Source organism: Panthera onca, chromosome A1 (assembly GCF_046562875.1).
Source record: "Panthera onca isolate mPanOnc1 chromosome A1, mPanOnc1 haplotype 2, whole genome shotgun sequence".
In the NCBI taxonomy this organism is placed as follows: domain Eukaryota; kingdom Metazoa; phylum Chordata; class Mammalia; order Carnivora; family Felidae; genus Panthera; species Panthera onca.
Window position 1 is genome coordinate 165,991,775 of NC_138339.1, and position 6,514 is coordinate 165,998,288.

Below are 6,514 nucleotides of genomic sequence, written 5' to 3' on the forward strand. Positions count from 1 at the left end.
TATACTCATTTATCTTCATTATCAATTATATGTTAAGATCATATTAGAGAGAGGCTTCTGGGTGGTTCAGTCAGTTAAGCCTGACTCTTCTCTTTTTTTAATTTATTTATTTTTGAGGGAGAGAGAGAGAGAGAGAGAGAGGATGAATAGGGGAGGGGCAGAGAGAGAGGGAGACACAGAATCCGAAGCAGGCTCCAGGCTCTGAGTTGTCAGCACAGAGCCCAACACAGGGCTCAAACCCACGAACTGTGAGATCATGACCTGAACTGAAGTCAGACGCTTAATCGACTAAGCCACCCAGGTGCCCCAGCCAGACTCTTGATTTTGGCTCAGGTTATGATCTCAGGTTCATAAGATTGAGCCCCCTGTCAGGCTCTGCACTGACAGAGCAGAGCCTCGTTGGGATTCTCTCCCTCTCTCTCTGCCCCTTCCTCCCAAAAAAATAAATAAATGCACTTTATTTATTTATTTATTTATTTTCATTATGAAATTTATTGTCAAATTAGTTTCCATACAACACCCAGTGCTCATCCCAACAGGTGCCTTCCTTAATACCCATCACCCACCCTCCTTCCCTCCCTCCCACCCCCCATCAACCCTCAGGTTGTTCTCAGTTTTTAAGAGTCTCTTATGGTTTGCCTCCCTCCCTCTCTAACCTTTTTTTTTCTTTCCCCTCCCCCATGGTCTTCTGGTAAGTTTCTCAGGATCCACATAAGAGTGAAAACATGGTATCTGTCTGTTCTCTGTATGACTTATTTCACTTAGCATCACACTCTCCAGTTCCATCCACTTTGCTACAAAAGGTCATATTTCATTCTTTCTCATTGCCATGTAGTACTCCATTGTGTATATAAACCACAATTTCTGTATCTATTCGTCAGTTGATGGACAGTTAGGCTCTTTCCATAATTTGGCTATTGTTGAAAGTGCTGCTATAAACATTGGGGTACAAGTGCCCCTATGCATCAGTACTCCTGTATCCCTTGGGTAAATTCCTAGCAGTGCTATTGCTGGGTCATAGGGTAGGTCTATTTTTAATTTTTTGAGGAACCTCCACACTGCTTTCCAGAGCGGCTGCACCAGTTTGCTTTCCCACCAACAGTGCATGAAACAGGTTCCCGTTTCTCCACATCATCTCCAGCGTCTATAGTCTCCTGATTTGTTCATTTTAGCCACTCTGACTGGCATGAGTAAATGCACATTTTTTAAAAAAAGAAGATCGTATAAATGTAATGTCATCTGTTCTGAATCATATAGAAAAAAAGATTTAAATGACATTATAATAACTTTTTGCATTTACTAGTAAACTCTGGAGCAAATAAAATGCTTTTCTTCTTGGTGCTTCTGGAGTTCAGATTATGATTAAAGTTCTTATATATTATGATCATTTTTCAAGGTGGTTTTAAATATGGTTTAAACTAAAACTATTGGGGCGCCTGGGTGGCTCAGTCGGTTGAGCGTCCGACTTTGGCTCAGGTCATGATCTCACAGCTCGTGAGTTCAAGCCCCGTGTCAGGCTCTGTGCTGACAGCTCAGAGCCTGGAGCCTGCTTCGGATTCTGTATCTCCCTCTCTCTCTGCCCCTAACCCACTCGCATTCTGTCTCTGTCTTTCTCAAAAATAAATAAACATTAAAAAAATTAAAAAAAAAACTAAAACAATTTTCCTCCAATTAATTAATTAATTAATTAATACCCACCTAATTTTCATCATTTAATTATGCAGATGCAAATAAAAATCTCCATATTCTGTTCAGTTGTAACTTCCTTTCAGGAAACTGAGCAAACTTTTAACCCTGAAAGTTCATCAAATTCAGTTTCCCATTGAATGCATAATAATGGCCACTAATTTTTTAATAAGTCTTAGATATAATAACAGGCATAAAAAGGAATGTACATCACAACGCTGAAACACATTGTTCTGCTTTGGATGCATTCTTACAGTTAGATGAATTACGGAATTACCTGAACAGAAATGTCTCCCTTTGCTACTGGCTGATAATTACAGCTAGTGCAGTGTTAACTTTCTTATTACATATATCCCTTCATGTCGATGCTCTTTCTAAAACATCTTGCCTCTTTTTTTTTTTTTTAATTTTTTAACATTTCTTTATTATTGAGAGACAGACACAGAGCATGAGCACGGGAGGGGCACAGAGAGGAGGAGAGGCGGAATCCGAAGCAGGCTCCGGGCTCCGAGCTGTCAGCACAGAGTCCGAGGCGGGGCTCGAACTCACAAACCTGGAGATCATGAACTGAGCCGACGTCGGACGCTTAACCGACTGAGCCACCCAGGCACCCCTGTTGCCTCTTTTTAAAGCCAGAATTCTCCATTAAGCGCATTCGGTCATTTGACGAAATTGCTTGTAAGACCGTTTGTTGCTCAAAATCACGAGTAGACTGAAATTCAAATAAATCGTCATTTTCGAAGAAAGCGAAAGAAGATAAACCGTTTTTATTTCTTTCGTGGAAAGCTGTAATGTGGACATCCTGTTCTTACCCGTGTTCACTTCCAGTAGGGGTTTAATTCAGATAATGGATCAGCGTATTAGCAGAAGAGGAAATATTGGAAATGATAGCTGGGGAGATACAATATAAACATTACAGTGGGTACTAGTTTACCGATTTAATAGCTAGTATCTGTCTTCGAATCCATGGATCCATCCATCCAAACTGAGAGTGTGTGAATGTTACAAAAGCAGAGTCCATTAGTCGCTTGTTACGACCAGTACCACTTACAAAACTCAGTATGTTGAAATTTACAAACCTTTCTCTCGAGATAAGGATGACGTGACAGCGTAATAGTTCCCTGGTAATATTCAATAGGGATTTTAGTAAAAGTAACTAAAAATATCTAGAGATTATTTTCTCCTCAGGCACTGCGGCAAGGATTTTCATTTTGCACCCCCCCCCCCCCCAAAGGCCTACAACGAAATGATGGCGATTCACATCCTGTAGACGCGGAAACTAAGGCGTAAGAAGCTTCAATAAATAAATCTCTCAAGGTCAAAAAGTTGACTTATCACGGAATGCACAGGAAAATTGAGACCATCCACTTGCCATTATTTCTACATTAACTGAGTGTTCCTTAAGCTTTTCTGTAAGAGACAGTTACAGCAGTAACCAGACCAAATTGCTTTAACTTGCTTCAGATTTCCCAACGTAAAAGACACCCCCCCCCCCCCAAAGGAGCCCACGTCAGATTATAAGGACAAAATTGTGTTCAAAAACATGACTTCTTCAGAGAAAGCCAGTGCTTGGGTGAAATGTATTTTATATTTCAGCACACCAATGAAAAACTATAGTTTTAAAATACCAGATAATTTAGTTTATCACATCCCTCCTCTTCCAGAATTGGTCAGTACCTCTGAAGAGGGGAAATTCTCCAAGAAAAACATTATCCTTCGGAAGGCTTCCTTTCTATTGCTCTATTTGACATCTTAGAAGATAACATTTATAATGAAGGAATTAGAGTATTACACAATTTTTGAGCAGATAATTTTCTGAAGCTGAAAGATAACAAGGAAATTATTATAATCTGGATTGTCATCATTATCGAAAACATCAGTGAAATAGTTCCGGGTAATTTCAAAGAAAATGAAAGAGGAGGATGATTGTCCTGCAGAAATCTTCCTCCTAAAAACTGATATTCTCATTAGTGAATCCATATGTTAGGAAATGTATGAAAGACACCCCCCCCCCCCCCCCCGCGCGATCATGCTTAAGCAGGCAGGAAACAGGAAGCTACCGCATGTTCCAGAGTTCAATCTTGAGCAGTGAATTACACCGATGCATTTCTCCCAAATGTTTCCGAACACCGTCTCTGCTCTCTGGATAGGTACCGATGCCATCCTGGGCTTTTCACCTTTCCGTCTCAATGACAGCTGCTAATTGCATCCAAGTTTCCCTTTCCTGAGCCGACTCTTACTTCTTATCTATTCTTCAGACTGTTCTGAATATTTGTCAACTTTCCCCCACACGGAATCCCTTTTATATTTTTGTTTTCCCACAGGAATGTGAGCCTATCATAACCTCTCCTCCCTCTTGCTTTTTTCACTCTTAAGGTGCTGTGGATGATAGCATTCACATCAGTACACATAAAGCTGGCCACCCCTTCTAAAGGCTGAGTAGGGTTGTATAGATGTAACATCATTTATGTCACTAGTCCAACACTGCCAGCCGTTAGATATTTTCAAGCTTCTAATGTTTAAAGTATTGCCATGAATGACCTCGGGCACCATTACTTACCTATAGGACAAATATATATAAAGAAATGGAATTGTTAGACCATAGATTTTACTTTATTTATTTTTCATGTTTATTTATTTTTAAGACAGAAAGACACAGAGCGCAAGTGGGGGAGGGGCAGACAGAGAGGGAGACACAGAATGGGAAGCGGGCTCCAGGCTCTGAGCTGTCAGCACAGAGCTCAACGCGGGGCTCGACCTCACCAGCCGCAAGATCATGACCTGAGCTGAAATCGGATGTTTAACCGGCTGAGCCACCCAGGTGCCCCAAAGATGGTGTGCATTTTAAGCATATATGTGTAAAATATATAGCTAAAATATAGGCATTCAAATATATACGTAAATAGCAATCCCCACCCTGTAGATGTGCCCTTTCACGACTATAAGTAATGTATAAGAATGCCTCACTAACACAATGTGATTTTGTTTTAACTTTTGCCAATCTTTGCCAAATTTAATTTATATTTATTTTATAATGAATGAGGTAGACTATCTTTCCCCAAACCAAAGCGTATCTCTTTATTTTCTGAAAATTGTCTATTCCCATCCGTTGTTAATTTTTCTTTTGCATTTCAACTTAATTCTAATGGATCTGTAGAAGCTCTTTATGTACAAGAAAATTTCCCTTTGTATGTAATATGAATTGCAAATATCAACCTCACTGTCAAAAATTGAATTATTAGTCCTAACTTTTCACTTCTCTTTGATAGTATTATACATTAAAATCCTGGCCCTTGATGCATTATAAGACAGTGTACTTCTCCACCCCTTGACTTTGTTCTTGTCAGTGTGACTTGTTTTGGCCAAGGATGAGTTCATAGCTGTGGCAGGAGTGGAGAATTTAAATTTGCTTACAAGATTGGTCTTAAATCCTGGCATTTTGTGATCCACAATTAGAGAAGGTTCTTCCCATTTACTATTGTCCTTTTTAGCCTGGTCACCACAGTGGACACATGCAAAGACCTGAGCTCAACCATGTCCAACATTCAAGCACAGCTGGTGACACAGGACAAAGCAGAGTGCCCCGGCATCCCAGTCAAAATTTGTTTATCCAGAGGGACCCTGGGGCTCATGTGCATAAACAGAAATTCTTACTGTGGTGAGCCTCTGAGATTTGGGGATAGTTTGTTATACAGCAATAACTGACACAAGCATTAAATGATCAGTTGTCTCTCACTGCCATGATTTTGTTAATTCAAATTTTTATTTTTATAGCTTGAATTTATTAATTATTTTCATGTATACTTGTAGGATTTATATGCTGTCGAGAAAGGCCTATGTGCTGAAAACACAAATTAAAATAAGATATTCTACGTTTATTTCATTGCTGTTTAATGTTAGTTTTCTTTCCCTTTAATTATATAGTAGCTTTAGGACTTATTTAATGTGTATTTTAGATTAGACATTAAAATACATTTTTCAACTCAAATAATGTCAAAAACTACAATTTATTTAGTAATCTATGTTTTATTTACCAACTTGAGATGTTGCCATTAAATATATTGAATTTCACAATGAATTATGGTTTATTTCTGAAGTTTCTTGACATTCTCTCTATATATCCATTTAAATGGACATATAACACCCTTAAAGGCCATATATGAAAACCAACAGCTAGCGTACTCAATGGGAGAAAAGTAGAGAGCTTTTCCTCAAAGTTCAGAAACAAGACAAAAATGACCACTGTCACCACTTTTATTCAACAAAATACTGGAAGTCCTACCCACAGCAATCATACAAGAAAAAGAAATAAAAGGCATTCAAATCGGCAAAGAAGTAAAACTTGCTCTATTTGCAGATGACATGATACTATCTATAGAAAACCCTAAGGATTCCACCAAAAACCTACTAGAATGGATAAGTGAATTCAGTGAAGTCACAGCATAGAAAATCAGTGTCCATAAAGTTTTTGCATTTCTATGAACTAATAATGAAGTAGCAGAAAAAGGAATTAAGAAAACAATTCCCTTTATGATTGTGTCAAAAATAATAAAATGTATTAGGAATAAACAACCAAGAAGGTGAAAGAGTATAAAATATTAATGAAAGAAATGGAAGATGATACAAACAGATGGAACGATAGTCCATGTTCATGGATTGGAAGAGCTAATATTAAAATTCCCATATTGCATACATAATGCAAAGCAACCCACAGATTTAATACAATCCCTATCAAAATATCAACAGCAGTTTTTCACAGAACTAGCGCAAATAATCTTAAACTTTGTAAGGAACCACAAAGACCTTGGATAGTCAAAGAGAGCTTGAA